Consider the following 17056-nt stretch of genomic DNA (forward strand, 5'->3'; position numbering starts at 1 on the left):
TTTTTAGCTGTAAAGTCATAGTTACCTTAGCTGTCATTGTAGTCAGAAATCTTGGAAGAATAAATTATAATCTAGGTGTCATGCATTAATTAAAATGACAGAGGTTGGTCTATATAGTCCACTACCTAAACAGTTTCCAGGTCCCTGTGGTCTCCATCGAAACTTGGGCAGAGTCAGTTTGGCTGTCAGGCCCAGAAGACAAAAAGTTTTTTCTTGTGGAGTAATGACCCACCTTGACTAAGGTAATATAAGACATTTAACTCTCTGGGTATCCTCTGTTTGTCCACAGTGTAGGCCAAGCCCTGGTAGCAAGCAAGGCAATGGAGCAGTGTTTCTCAGTGCTATCATACCACAATCCAGGTAGAATCTTGTTGCTGTGCCCATATCTTCTTCAGAGACCTGGGGGGGGTGGGGTGGGGGGGAGTATAAACTGTCAGGATTTGGCAGTTTCTGTCTTTCATAATAAGTTTAAACATTTAATGTTATATTTAGCAGATTTCTGACAAGATTGAGAATCAGTATCTATGAAGTATATTTATTTAAAGAAAGCACATTGTAGCTGGATGGTAATAGCAAAAACAAGGCTAAACATTTAAGGCTAAACATTTAACTTTTTACCATTTAGAAATCATTGTTTACCAATGCAGGATAGAACAAAAACATTATCTTAATTGTTAAATGACCTTGATAGGCTGCACTCCAAAAGGCAGCAGAATTGGGGACTGACCATAACAAAGATGGCGTTGAAGCTATAGCCAGCCACTTGACTGCCCTTGTCTAAGATGGTGCTGAAACACTAACAACAAAACTGTATCCGCCCACGACAAAGATGGCAGACAGTCATAGGCCTGCCTCTAGTTAGATAGCAATACGAGCCATGTGTTATACCTTAGAATGGGGCTGTAGAAATGTGGCCGTGTGTCTAAGTATGAAGTATGGCGAAGACAAACATTTAGACGAATCTAGGCAACACAATGTGAGGGGCTAGTGGAGTGGCTTGTCAGTGGCTGCAGGAGTGTGCCTGAGGCTCAGCAGAGCAGAATATCAGGAAGAGGGGACAAAGAGCAGCGCCTGAAGCAGTGTTCTGTCTTCTAGCAATTCAGCTCAGGTAGGAGAGTGAGTGTTTTCCAAGTGCTCAGGGCAGTGCGGGTTGAGAGAGATTTCACCTGCACCATGGAACACCAGGTGGTAGGGCTATCTGGGCAGCAGCGGCCATGGGAACCATGAAGTGCTGGTGTTAGCTCAGCAGAGCAGAGTACCAGGCAGGGAGCAAGAGATGAGAATAGTTAGGTGGCAGCCAGCTGCCGTGAGCGAGAGAGTGAGGCAAAAACGTGTAGAGGGGTGAAAGTGCACATCAATGACAGAATCAGGGGCAGGGAACCGGAACTGAGAGCAAGCTTTAAGAGAAGGGAGAGGTGGGCTTACCGATTGCTGTATTGCCGGTGAGTTGTAAAAGTGCCTTTAAGTAGCCATGTAGAGTTACTGGTTTATGGATAATGGGTCCAAATTAACAAGGTAGCTAGAGATGACAGCCAGGCCAGTTCACCAGATCACTAGCTGTGGGACTCAGAGCAGGAGGGAGAATGGTTTACCTAAGCTTAAGATTTTTTTCAGCAGCAAAAGAGAAACACTTCTCAGAGAGCGAGAGGGAGGGAGTCACCTAGAGGTAGAGGTCTTAAAACGAAGGTTCAGTGAGATGGTCAGTTATGACCGTGAATGCCTCTGTCTTCAAGGACACCACAGGGTGGCTTTGAGCGCAACAGCTCTCCCTTGGGACCAGGGAATGTTTATGTTGATCAGTGGGAGGTGGGAGAGGGAGCTTACCAATTCACTGGTATTTGGGTAGATAGGTCTAGCGAGCTATCCGATGGTTGCAAAGTCCATGTGGCAGAAGGAGAGGAGAACCTGTGAGTTTCTAAACCTGAGTCACACAACACCGATGTTGTGTTTTAATAAAGAGAAGAGCCAGGATATGTTTGGTAGAGTGAGGTATGGTGAGGTTGAAGGGGGTGCCTCTGTGGGCCCATCCAGGGTCATTCCTTCCCCCTGAGGCACCAGCCATATGATGGATATAGTATGGCGTAGAGCTTATTTAGGGCATGGGGACGGGAGTTGAGGGAGTAGAGGCAGAAAAAGGAAGAGAGAGAGAGAGAGAGAGAGAGAGAGAGAGAGAGAGAGAGAGAGAGGAAGAGAAGAGAAGAGAAGAGAAGAGAAGAGAAGAGAAGAGAAGAGAAGAGAAGAGAAGAGAAGAGAAGAGCACCAAGAACATGTGGCGAGAGTGGGAAGAGGAATGGGGAGTGAAGGGACAAAGAGGGTAAGAGAGTATGAGGGTAAGAAAGTTAAGAGGTTGAGGAGGGGGCAAACAGCCCCTTTTATAGTGAGTCAAGCATACCTGGTTGTTGTCAGGTAACTGTTGGGCAGAGCCTAGAAAGAATGCTAACAGTGGTAGAGGTGGTAATGGATGATGGTGGTAGAGGTGGAGGTGGTGGTGGCGGAGGCTGTGGTGGTGGAGGTAGAGGTGTTGGTGGAGGTGTTGGTGTTGGTGGTGCTGGAGGTAGAGGTGTTGGTGGAGGTGGAGCTGGAGGTAGAGGTGGTGGTGGAGGTGGTGGTCGTGGTGCTCCAGGACAGGTCATTAGGAGCTGAACCATTTCACATTTATAGTGGGGTGGTTCCTACAGGAAACACCACAATACCTCTCCCAAGCAGCTTGCTTTAAAATAAGCAGGAACATCCCATTCTTCTTATCTGTGGAGGCTTTTAGAAGCACACCCAAATTGCATCTCTTCAGGACATACCTAACTGCACCTGACATCTATTTAAGCTTTTATATCTTGCCAACAATTGTGTTTTCTATGGTACAATAATCAAATACCCTGTAATAGATGCACATATCAGAGGAGAGGCCATCACCTCACTACACATGAGTGTTGCAGAGCCCTCAGAGCCATAGGATTCCCTGGAGCTGGAGTTCTGACACTGAGATATGAATGTGCTGTGCATGAAACCTGGGTCCTCAAGAACTAAACAAAAGTGGTAAGTGTTTTAAACTGCTGGTTCATCTCTGTAGCCCCAAGTAATACCATTTAAAAGTCTGAGGAACCACAAACTCTTTCACAGCAGCTGCATTAATTATATTCTATAGGGTATGCACAAGTGTATGCACATGTGGAGGCCAGAGGTAGAAATCAGATGTCTGCACCTCATCTTTCATTGAGTCTAGCACACATTGATACTGTCTAGGCTGGCTAGTTGACCCTACTGACTCTTGCTTATGATTTTCCTGACAGCCTCCTTCCCCTAGGGTTCAGGTACATATGTGCATGGCAATGGAAAGATGTGTTTATGTGGGTGCTGATATGATCATCACTGTCCTCAGGTTCCTGTGTCAAGCACTTCATCAACTACACCATCCCCAGCACCTACTTTCCTTTGACAGCATTTTTTTTTTTATTCTTCACTTGCTTGTGGTATTGGGGAATTAGTTACCTTAAATTTTTGGTAGCAATTGTGATGTTTCCAGGTCTTCCATATCCCCGTAATACTGCAGGTGTGATGTGTTGACTCTTTGTAGCTACGATTCTATTTTCCCTAACAATTAATGATGTCCATGCTGTCTCTGATTTAGCATGCAAACCAATGCATTACGTTATGACATCTTCCAACACACACATCATTGCCATTGCCCATCACCTTTCCTTACCCTCTTCTTTGGAGCTCACTTGCTTTCATGTCTCTACCTTTTATGAGACAAAGCGTAATGTTGGTCTTTCTCTCCCATCATCTCCTCGTTTGTCTCTCTAACCCTCTTGACTTATTTCTCTCTCTTCCTATGAGATTCACACACACACACACACACACACACACACACGCACATCTAGATTTCACATGAGGCAAAATATGTAATATTTATCTTTTATTTATTTAAATTAATTAATTTATTTTTTGGTTTTTCGAGACAGGGTTTTTCTGTGTAGCCCTGGCTGTCCTGGAACTCACTCTGTAGACCAGGCTGGCCTTGAACTCAGAAATGCGCCTGCCTCTGTCTCCCAAGTGCTGGGATTACAGGCATGCATCGCCACTGTCCGGCATATTTGTCTTTTAGTAGGGCTTATTGAACTTAACATTCTGATCTTCAATCCCATCCTCATTTTTTTTTTTTTTTGCCAATGATGTAATTTCATTCTTCCTTATGGCTGAATACAACTCTCTTGGACAAGCTGGACCTAGTGGTGTCAACCTATAACCTCATTCATGGCCCTCAGTGGCAGCATGGCCCACAGGCCTCTGCACAACAGGGGCCACTCACATAATTGTTGAGCCCTAGGCAGCAAATCCTGAGGATGTCACCAAGGCTTCAGTCAGTCATACAGGCTATGTACATCCACAGGGATCTCTGGCTTCTTCAAACCCTGGGGCAGCAGAATGGACCACAGACACCAATATGACCTTCGGTGGCATCATGGACCATGGTGGTCTTTTGAGGAGGTCCAAAACAGAAACTGTTCTTCATCTCAGATCTCTTTTTTTACCCACAGCTAGCATTATCCTTCCCCTGGTAGCCCAGTGTAGCACTTCAGGAGTTGAATCTGCATATACACATGTGTAAACTTCATGCTGTGCACACCACCTGGTGGGTGAGGACATTAGCCTCTCTCACACCGATCACCACTGCTGCATCTCCAGTTCTGCTTCTCTTCTCAATACACATGCTACTCCATCCCTCCTTCTTTATGCCTTTACTCTTCCTTCTGTGAATAATGAAGAGCCTGATAAACGGTATCAGTGGATAGTTTTACCTGAAGGGATGGCAAACAGTCCTACTATGTCAACTTTTTGTAGGAGAAGCCCTACAACCTGTCCGTGATGCATTCCCAAAATTAAAGATAGTACATTATATAGATATCCTTCTTGCTTCAAAGAATAAAGAAAGTTTAGATGAAGCTTATATTAAGCTAGTAAAAGAATTAGAAATGAAACAATTATTTATAGCTCCTGATAAAGTTCAAATGGGAAATTTAGGAGAGTTCTTGGGTGCTCGAATTACTCCACATTTTATTACACCTCAAAAGATAGAATTACATAAAGATCATTTGAAAACATTGAATGATTTCCAGAAGTTGTTGGGAGATATAAATTGGATTCATCCATATGAGGCTATCAAATTTTGAATTAATCCCTCTTTTTGATATATTGAGGGGCGATCCACAGCTTTTGTCACCTCGTGCTCTCACCCTGAGGCCGAGTAGCATTAGAAAAGGTAGAAACGTGTTTAGAAAAGGCCAGGCTGTATAGATGGAAAGAAGGAGAGGACATCCTCCTATGCGTTTTGAAGACATTCCGTCAACCAACAGGAGTGTTGTGGCAGTCAGGTCCTCTATTGTGGATTTATCCTCATGTGTCTCCCAATAAAACCCTTGAATATTATCCCATTGCTGTAGCTCAATTAGCGATTTTTGGCATTAAATTGTGTATTCAACATTTTGGAGCACCCCCTCAGAAAATCAATACACCTTATAATGCTAATCAAATACAGATCCTAAGTTCTTTGGTAGATGATTGGGCTCTATTGCGCTGTAGTTTTGATGGGGAATTAGATAATCATTATCCCAAAGATCCTTTGCTACAATTTTTTAGTGAACATCCAGTGATTTTACCCAAAGTCACAGCATCTAAACCCATATCAGATGCATTGGATATTTATACAGATGGTTCTAAAACAGGTGTTGGTGCCTATGTAGTTAATTCTCAAAAACCCGTTCTTTTTCAATACAATCCTGGCACCCCACAACTTACTGAATGTAAAATTGTGTTGGAAGTATTCAAAGCTTTTAAGGAATCTTTTAAGCCAGTCGTGGTGGCACACACCTTTAATCCCAGCACTTGGGAGGCAGAGGCAGGCAGATTTCTGAGTTCAAGGCCAGCCTGGTCTACAAAGTAAGTGCCAGGACAGCCAGGGCTACACAGAGAAACCCTGTCTCGAAAAACCAAAAAAAAAAAAAAAAAAAAAAAAAAAAAAAAGAAAAGGAATCTTTTAATCTAGTCTCTGATTTGGCTTATGTAGTAAATGCAATGCGTGCATTAGAAATTGCAGGACCCATTAGACCTGTGTGTACCATCTTATTAGAGTTACAAAAATTGATTTGGAAAAGAACACATAAATTCTTTATTCAACATATTCGAGCTCCGAGCTCACTCTACCTTGCTAGGCCCTATGGCTGAAAGAAATGCCTTAGTGGACGCTAGCACTTTCATGGAATTTATTTTTCATACCACCCCACCCCACTGGAGTTTGCAAAAGATTTTCATCAATTGTATCATGTTCCTGCTGCCACACTTCAGTAGAAATTTGATATCTCTCAAGCCCCAGCACGAGATGTGGTGTTACAATGCCCACAGTGTGTACAATTTCACCACCCTCCCCATGTTGGTATTAACCCTCGCGGATTAATCCCTTTAAAACTGTGGCAAATGGATGTTACTCATGTCTCAGCATTTGGAAGATTAAAATATGTTTATGTTTCAATTGACACCTGTTCAGGTGTCATTTTTGCCTCCCCCATGTCTGGTGAGAAATCCCACAACATGGTTGGCCATTGCCTAGAAGCCTGGGCAGCTTGGGGAAAGCCAGATAGTTTAAAAACTGATAATGGCCCTGCATATACATCAAAATCATTCCAAACCTTTTGCAAAATAATGCAGGTTAGACACTCTACTGGCCTTCCCTACAATCCACAGGGACAAGGCATTGTGGAAAGAGCACATCGAACCTTAAAAGAACTCTTACAAAAACAAAAAGGGGGAATCGCCGATGGCCGGCCACCCAAAGAAAAATTATCTTTAGCCCTCTTTACTTTAAATTTTTTTAATTCTGGATGAACATGGTCGTTCGGCTGAAGATAGGCATGCCATGACCTCATCTATCCTTAAACAGGATGTCAAATGGAAAGATGTCTTAACTGGAAAATGGTATGGCTCAGATCTCATTATTTCGAGATCCAGGGGAGCTGTTTGTGTTTTTCCGCAGGGTCAAGAACATCCGATTTGGGTACCAGAGAGGCTGACGCAAAAATTGCTCCCCCCAACAGAGATATAGATTGTAATAGTTCCAGAAGGACATGTTTTTTTAGCAGAGTGTTGGCAGGGTATACTGCTGTGGTTGTGAAACTTCCCACCTTCCTGCCTATAGTAGATTTTGAAATGTTTGCCACCTATGCCCATTGGTGCTACTCACTGAGTGGTCCAATTTGAACCTCTTTTCCTCAAATCTTTGTTTCTGTTTGAGAATGAGTTCATTCACCAAGAAATTAGGATAGAGATGGTCAATATTGTCCACAACATAATTACACTTCTCCAAACTCTGATGAAAACACTTGTAGCAAAAGCTGTGGCCACATTTTGTCATGTATGCCTCTTCAGTCATATCAAAGCAGATGGGACTCTCTCTTATTTAAGACTTAGTTCAAGAACAGGTTGAAGAATTGTATAAAGTTGTCCAAATGTCCTGTGTCTCATCTACCCCTCTACAAGCTAATTTCTCTCAGTCTCTTGAACAGAGTCACCTCTTATCTGAGTAAAGCGGAGCAATTGTCCAAAAAGCTGCTCCTCCAGATTGCCAAACTCAACAGCACTCGACTGGACCATGTCACCTTGGGGGACTTCACCTCCTGGATCACCAATGCCTTCTCATTTTTTAAGGAATGGGTGGGAATGTTGGCCTGGGGGGCAGTGGTCCTCCTGGGTTGTGTCTTTTGTATCTGGCTATTGTGTCGACTCAAACGAGAGCTTGCTCAGTATAAGGCAGTGGTGTACCAAGCATTGATGGCGATTAAAGATGGAGCATCTCCCAATGTTTAGCTGGCCTCTTTACAAAAAAAAAATTAAATTAAATTAAGAGTGCGCCCTAGGTCATCTGGCAGTTGTAGTCACACAGAACCACGGTATCCAGTGACAGGCAACTTTCCTTATGCACAGACCAACCTAAGACACGGTGCCTGGAGGTGATAGGGTAACCCTATGACAGGTAAGGCTGTGACATGAAAGGGTCGACCTAAGACAGGAGCCATGGCCGATGGACAGACTTGCCCAGACCTAGTCCAGCATCATATTATTAAACAAAAAAGGGGGAGATGTAGGCAGCCGACACCTAAAAGATGGCGCAGATTTCCAGTACACCGTGGCCATAAACAACATCACTGTGCAGGCACTAGCCCGAATCTGGCGCCAACCCCACATGAGTGGGTGCATGCTAATGAAGTGTCAACAGGCCGACCAATCCCAGGAGGACACATAGCCCTCCCCAGTGCTGGGGTGTATATAAGCAGCCCTCCCTGGGTGCCCGGGGTTCCCGTAGCAGCATCGAGGCATTCCTGCAATAAAGCTGTTGAGAAGAATCCGACCGTGTTGTGTCTTCCTTGCCTGACAAGGTGGGTGCAACACATAAACTTGTTAGAAGAAAAAGACAATGAGGCAATGAGAATGTGAGACCTGACACAGAAGTTCCAGAAAGCCTTGAACCCACCGTGTTCGTTTCCCATCCTGATTCCATGTTGGTATTGAGACTGGCCTGGCTTCGGTATCTGCTTGCCTCTAGCTATTTCAGACTTTCATCTCTCTGTTAAGGTGACTATTCTGATAAGTCAGGTGGATTATCATCGGCATTAACGTCAAGTACACACTACCGAGAGAGAATTGATTCTCTGGTTACCACTAATTATCTTCACCGCATGTCTCTTCCTCCTGTTGGTCTAAGAATCTCTTCTCTGCTTTGTGCTAAAGTGGATGGAACTATTGGAAAGGAGACCAGTTCTGAAGACCTAAGAAAGGCTCATGTGGCTTCACTAACTTTTCTCGATTTGGGATCTGAGGATTCTATCTGAGACTCCACACGATGGATACACCATTGATATTTCCGTGATCTCTTAGGGGTTGGAGTTTTTTACATTTTATTTTATCTCATCTGGTTTTCATATTATTTTCTTGTGTGTGTGAGGATATTGACTTTGTAGGCTGAGTGAAAAATGGCAGCCCAAAACTTCACCCAGTCATCTTCTCTGGCTCTGAAAAACTCTAGAAAGTAGACATGGAAGAATTGCTTGATCCTGCCTGCAGCTGTGTCCCCTGCCTTAGGAGGAGGGCATCCTAGCTAAGGGAGTGGGAACCAGTTTAGGCAAGAACAGGCATCACTGATTTGAATCTGAACTCCTCAAATATTTTTTAACGTCATTAGTCTGCATAAAACCAAGCTGCAACATAAGCATTGGCCTTTCCTAGAAATCAGAAATGTTTGAATGAAATCTGGAAAATGGCTTTTCAAATAATTAACATAACAGCCAAAGTCTAATTCATGGTTAGGACTTAAGCTGGCATGGGTTTGATGAAGCTCAAAGAGGAACCCTGTTATTTATTCATCAAAGGCTAATGTCACTTAGGGGAGTGTGCTCATTGAGTTGTTAAAGGTCTGTCAGTACTTTTATTATAAACCTCTATTTTCAGGGGTGTCAATGTGCCCTTAGAGTATGCTGGGCTACAGCAGATAAATAAACTCTGTCTGAAACTAATTTTTTCCACTTAATTTAAATGATACAATTGCCTAGAGTAAAATGTACAGTTTTATTAAGATTTAGCACCTTTGACCTTTTTAAAATCAGGACTAATCTATGAATATTCAGGTTCATAGATGAAATATTCTTTGGCATATCTTGTAGACATTTGACCACTCATTAAAATACTAAGTGGCCAAATGATAGAAAACTGCTCCCTAAGCCCAAGCAATAAAAAAACATGTCTGTCATTTTTAGGTAGTGTAGACTGATACCCAGATGCCACACACTTAATGCCATATTTATCACAGGGTGACAGGAAACCTTGTGACTCTCCAGAGAAGAGTCCTCAGAACCCTGCACAGTGCTCAAATGCAGTATTTGTGATTTCATCTTGTAAATAGATTTTAATAAAAAAGACCCCATACTTCTTTAAGCCTATATATATATGGCATGGACCAGAGAAGGACCCATGATAATTCATTTTGTCTAAAGTATCCTTGAATATTTTTTAAACTGTGTGACGATCCACTGGCAGCACAAACCTTTAATCCACATGAGCAGTTACACAATTCCTGTTTTTATTTTGTCCTCCCATGCTCATCTTCCATGAAAATAAATAAATGAGTGATTTTTTTTCTGGGGAAAAAAAAGAGTTTTGGATTAATTGCTTTTGCTGAGATTTCAAAACAGCCTAGTGTGGACCTTGTCCTGTGGTTATTAGTGGTCATGCTCATGCAGATCTATGATGCAGAGTTACAGGCTGAGCAAGGAAAATTGCAAAATGTACAATTTGAACAGTGAAGAGGGGCACCAGGAAATGGAATGGAGCTAAATCCTGGGTTCAAGGAGATAAACAGATTAAAGAAAATCCTGATGTCACATGACATAAAGGGAGTGGTGACATCAGGGCAAGATCCCATCCAGCCAAGATTCTAACAGACAGAAAAGACTTAAAAAAAAACAAAAACAAAAACAAAAAACAAAATAAAACAAACAAAAAAACCCTTTGACATGCCTTTAACCCCAGCATTCTGGAGACAGAGACAAGTAGACATCGGAATTTGAGGCCAACATGCTGGTTTACAGAGCCAGTTTCAGGACAGTCAAGCTTAGCATTGAAAGGAAACTCTTAAAAACGGGAAGGTGGTAAAGATGTAATTGAACAAGGGGATCATGTTCCAGCTTCAACAAGCAGCAAAATCTGGCAGTTTTGGCCATGTGGTTTACAGTCAAGGATAGAAGAGAGGGTTATGTAATTGGCATCCATGACTAAGGAAAGCCTCTGAGACTAGGCATGTGTCTGGGGTGTCCCTTCATGAAAGGCCATTGTGTGAAACTGGAAGTGAAGCCTGGATTGCCTTGGAGAACCCAGAATACTGGAGATCTGCCTCTGCTTTCCTCCCGAGTGCTGGGATTAAAGGTATGAGCTACCACAGAGGCTGTTTCTTGAGGGATGATGCAGAATAACTAGTCATCTTATTATACTCCTGCCAATAAATGGGCCAATTCTCAATATGATGGGCTGGACACCTTTTAGCTTGTACTCCAACCAACCTTTCCTGAAGTGGTGTGTCAGGCTTTTTGTCTCTTTAGTGATAAACATCAATCCACACAGTGAGTTTGCATAAGTGACAGACAGCAGGAGAGAGGCCTGAGGTGCCTTCATTGACTTTGGAATGAAGGAAGCAATAGTGTCAAGTAAGTGAAAATATGGCTGGGCCGTGCGGGAAGAGTCTAGGGAGGATGAGAACTTGAAAAATACCTTAGAATAGGTGAAAAAAATTGAGGACAGAAATGGCAATACCGCAAATCCATTTGATTTTAGCCAGCATGTCCTGTCTTTTTATGTTGTATTGGGATTTGAACTCAGGTCCTCATGCTGTCACTGCAGACACTACCAATGAAGATAGCTTCCCAGCCCAGACTTGTTATTTTAGTCTGCAGTAGCATATTACTATTTGAGTGATCAAATTCTATTAATTTGAGCTGAAGTTTCTCCATACACAAACCACACAAAGGGTTTAGAGTATAGCTCTCTCTCAGTTTGAGATGAACATTAAAGATTGGCTAGCACTTCTCTCTACTGCCAATACATGACTCATGAAGTAACCCTTATGTGGCCTCCTAACTACATTACTTACTTTATTCCTATCCAGGGTATATCATGTTGATATATTTGGTGTTCTAGAGGTTTTAATTTCTCTTTACAAAATATTAATTTTGTTGGTGTTATACTAATTGTACTCATAATTGAGTTACCACCAACTTGAGAAATCAAAGCCTCTCCTTGCTGTTGTATTTCATATGCTTGAAGTTTTCATTTGCTTTTTTGTTTTTTAGGAAAAAAAAAAAAAGCTGGGCACAGCATCTTGCACCAGTAAGCCTAGCACCAAGGAGGCTGAGACAAAGAGGGTGCCTCAAGTTCAAGGCCTATTTGACCTACAGTTTTGAGACTTTGTTTCAAAAAACAAATAACTGAAAAGCTTGTTTTTAAAAAACAAATAGATGGCAACCACAAGTTGAGAGTGTATATGTCAGGGATAATCACAATTATTTACCAAATTCAACTCACTTTTCAAACAAAATAATAACTTCCTTTAGAGATCAGAAAAATGTCAAAGCAAAAACAGTTCTCACCTCAGAGGTAAGAGCTTGCTATTTGCATTCTTTCGCTCCCTCTCCCTCCCTCTCTCCCTTTCTCACTTTTTCCTGTACCAGTGTTTTGTCTGCATGTAACTATGTGAGCTTACATGTATGCAGTGCCCTCAGAGGCAGAAGAGGGCATTGGACCCCTGGAACTGGAGTTACAGGCAGTTGTGAGCTGTCATGTGGGTGCTACGATCCTCTGGAAGAACAGCCAGATCTCTTACTGGCTTATCCATCTACCCAACCAGAGATAGCTTATTCTTGTTATGTAAGTAACCTTAATCCATGTTTCTAGAACATATGAATATCAATGATGATGACCTAGAAGCATGGATTAAAGTTGTCGCCAAAGACATGTTCTGCAATGGAATAGGTTACATGAAATTTATTACACAACAAAGACTGTCCAAATTAAGGCATATACCAGATATACTGGCATATCATAGCAAAATAGGCAAACTATTACAAGTGTTAAATGCTGTCTGGTACCATTCTTAGGTTTTGGATTAGCAAAAGTTTGTGGTCTGTTAAGAAAGTATTATAATGGTTTTGAGAACACAATGATGTTGGGTCAGATATAGGTGTGGTTGATAAATGGCTTTCAAATGAGCTAAAAATGGCCAAGATAATTTGTCTCTGGTCTATAACATTTAAGTTCTCCACAATCAAGAAGTTCAGGCATTTCACCTGTTGAGTCTGACAAAGTTGTGACTTTTTTCCCTAAGAATTTTCCCTGCTGGCTAATCACATTATATGTATGTGGAAACTATTCTTTTATGTCTCATGGTGCTGAAAAGGCTCATTCTTAGAGTTTGATAAACATCAAAAAAGATGGAGCTGGGTAGGCAGCAAAGCAGTCTTCAGGAGAGAGAAACAGCTGCCCAAATCGTGTAGGAATAAATCCCTAGATCATATCAAACTGATGAACTATTATGATAGGGTCTGATTTTTCTTTTCCCTACCCTCTGTATCTGACTTAACACTCACCTGTGACAGTAGGAAATTGGGACTAAAGTAATCAAGAATACAGTATGACCTAAAGAAGTAAAAGTATCTAGGGGAATACACATTTTAACCACCCAACCAATTAATCAGATTGACTATTGATTGTGTCTACAGTTATTTGTATTCTACAAAATATTTTATTTGACATTAGGAAAAAAAGCTGTTATCTTTTAGTTCCTGCTTTTCTCCCACCTAGTTTGGTTCAGTAGCTATACTCTTCTGTAGTGGCTAGTTCTAATTTTAGAAAAGATTTTTTAAAATAAAAATATTATCAGAATTCCAATGGCTCATGCTCTAAGATCAAGAATTGATAAATGGGACCTCATGAAACTGGAAAGCTTTTGTAAGGCAAAGGACATAGTCAATAAGACAAATCGGCAACCTACAGATTGGGAAAAAAAATCTTCACTAACCCCTCATCTGATACAGGGTGAATATATAAAGAATTCAAGAAGATAACCACAAAAAAACCAAACAACCTCATCAAAAACAAAAAAATAAACAGATCATTCACAACAGAGCAATCTCGAATGGCTGAGAAGCACTTAAAGAAAAGTCCACAATGATCAGAGAAATGCTAATCAAAATGACCCTGAGATTTCACCTCATACCAATCAGAACAACTAAGATTAAAACCTCAGGTGACAGCAGATAAACACTCTCCATTGCAAACTGGTGCAACTACTTTGGAAATCAATCTGGAGATTCCTCAGAAAAATGGAAATAAATCTACGTGAAGATTCAGCTATACGACTCTTGGGTATATACCCAAAAGATGCCCCACCATGCTATTAGGGGCACCTGTTCCACTTATGTTCATAGTGGCCCTTTTTTTTTTTTTTTTTTTTTTTTTTTTTGGTGATTGCCAGAAGCTGGAAATAACTCAGATGTCCCAAGACAGAATAATGGATACAGAAAATGTGAAAATGTGGTTCATTTACACAATGCAATTAAGAATGAATTAATGTTCTTACTCAGCTATTAAGAACAAGGACATTCCGAGTGTTGCAGGCAAATGGATGGAACTAGAAAAAAATACCATCCTGAGTGAGGTAACTCAGACCCCAAAGGACATGCATGGTATGTACTCACTAACAAGTGGATATTAGCAAAAAAATAAGCTACAGAATACTCAGGATACAGTCCACAGAACTCAAAAAGGTTAACAAGCCGAAGGGCCCAAGTGAGGCTGCCTTAATCCCACTTGGGAAGAAGAAAGCAATCACAAGAGGAAGAAGGAAGGGAGGGACCTGGGTGGGAAAGGGGACAAAGAAGAGGGGAAAATGATCAGATATTGGGTGGGGGAAAAAGACTGAAGCCTTGAGGGCCAGCAGAAAGAATGGAAACAGGCAACCTCAGGAGGTAGGAGGTGGGGGGAGCCTCCAGAGATCTGGGAGGTGAGAGACTCTCAGGACTCAAAGGGAGGAACCTTAGATGAAACGCCCTACAGCGGGGAGAGGGAACTTGTAGAGTCCACCTCCAGCAGACAGACAGGGCATCAAGTGAGGGATGGGGTTGCCATCCCAGAGTTAAAAACTATGAACCAGAATTGTTCTTGTTTGAAAGAACTGCAGGGACAAAACTGGAGGAAGAGCCTGAGGAAAAGGAGGTCCAGCACCAAGCCCAAATTGGGATCTAGCTCAAGGGGAGGCTCCCAGGTCTGACACTATTACTGAGGCTATGAAGTGCTCACAAAAAGGGGCCTATCATGATTGATAAGGGGCCCTCAGAAAGACCCAACAAACAGCTGAAAGAGTCAGATGCAGATATTTACATGTAACCAATGGACAGAAGCTGCTGACCAGTCTGGTTGAATTAGGAATGGCTGAAAGCTGAGGAGGCTGACCCTGCAGGAGGACCAGCAGTCTCAATTAACCTGGACCCCTGAGATCGCTCAGGCACTGGGCCACCAACCAGGAAGCATACACAGCTGATATGAGGCCCACAACACATATACAGCAGAGGACTATTGGGCCTGGGTTCAGTCAGAGAAGATGCACTTAACCCTCAAGAGCCTGGAGGCCCCAGGGTATGGGGAGGTCTGGTGGGGTGGGGGGTAGGGGAGGTGGGGACATCCTCATGGAGATAGGGGTGGTGGGAGGTATGGGACGTAGAATAGTCAGAGTGTGGCCCGGGAGGGGATAAAATCTGGACTGTAAAAAAAAAAGATTAAATAAAAATGTTAAAAATTATGATAACTTCTTGTGACACATAATTTTGTAACAAACTATTATTTTGGTATCACATTAGGTTCTAGTGTGGGAATGTAAATGGATAGTGGTATTACAGAAGAAACAAATTATCCTTTCCCAGATATCAAATAGTAACAGAGATGAAAAGATTAAACTTGTGAAAAGTCAGGTTTTTCTATAGATTTTGTGAACATAGCCAAATCATATTTCTTCTTTTTTTTATAATCAGAAGAAAAACTGGAACCACACACAATAGAAGCAATTCTGTAATACTGTCATTTACTTTCATTGGCAAAATATAAATATTATTCAATTAAAAGTTCTGAGTAACTGAGACACTCTAATGACTCAATCAAGAAACATGAATTCTTATAAAGTAAAAACCACAATGATCTTTGTTATCATTGGAGACTTTTTGTACAATTGAAATAAAAAGGATGAACCCAGAGCTGGAGAACTTTCAGTGTAGTAGGAGTTCTTGAAGCTTTTAATTTGTTAAATCGAACATTTTAATACACATAGTGACACAGTTAACCACTTGGTTTGATGCAGATGTTATAGCTCCTTTTTTCTTATGAGGAAGCGGTGCTTCACCCTCTCTGCACACTTGTGTTTAAAATAAAGCTTTACCCAAAATGAAGTTCCTTTTGGAAACTTTAAGGTTTCAAAAATTTTAAAATGGTATATTTAAGGCCAAATCATACTGTATGATGATAAAATTACTTTATGAAGGCAGTGAGGTTTGGATTGTTTAAATATGAATTCATGAGTTAAGTAAAACAAGATCTTGGCAAGCTGTCACAGCAAAAACATGATTAATGAAAGAGCCTACCACCATTGTTTCTAGTATTTCTTACAATAGGAAAACATACCAAGGAAAAATTTAAAGTTCTCGTTTAAAAAAAATCCCTAAATATAAAAGGATTTAGAGATAAAAGAGGCATTAGCGGTGAAGTATGAGTCCTTGCGGACATGCTTCCACAAGCTGGCACAAATCTGAGGTAAGAAATCTAAGGAGTTTATGTACATAAGTTTATAGCACAGGGGGTGGTTAGGTAAACCCAATAAAATCCTTTTCCTCCAGGCTGAAGGGGTTTTTTAAAAAATATATTTTTAAAAATTTCAATTACTGTGTGTCTGCATGTTTGTGTGAACATGAGTTTAGGTGCTTATAGAGGCCAGAAATGGGTATCACGCCTCTGAGAACTAGTTACAGGCACTTGTAACAGCCGGACATGGGTGTTGGGAACTGAATTATGGTGTTAACAGATTTTTAATATCTATGTATCTCTCTAAATACATATACATACATGTATATATGCACATACACACACACATACACGTGTGTGTGCGTTTTTCTTCACGACAGGGTTTCTCTGTGTAGCCCTGGCTATCCTGAAACTGACTCTGTAGACCAGGCTGGCCTCAAATGCAGAGATCTGCCTGCCTCATTGCTGGAGTGCTGGGATTAAAGGTGTGTGTTACCATAGCCAAGCTGATGTTTAATTTTTTTCAAAGATTTATTTATTTCATTCTTATGAGTACACTGTTGCTGTCTTCAGACATCAGAAAAGGGCATCAGATCCCATTAGAAATGGTTGTGAGCCACCATGTGGTTAGTGGGAATTGAACTCAGGACCTCTAGAAGCGCAGTCAGTGCTCTTAACTGCT

The sequence above is a fragment of the Mus musculus genome, chromosome 18 (genome assembly GCF_000001635.26).
Source record: "Mus musculus strain C57BL/6J chromosome 18, GRCm38.p6 C57BL/6J".
Lineage (NCBI taxonomy): Eukaryota > Metazoa > Chordata > Mammalia > Rodentia > Muridae > Mus > Mus musculus.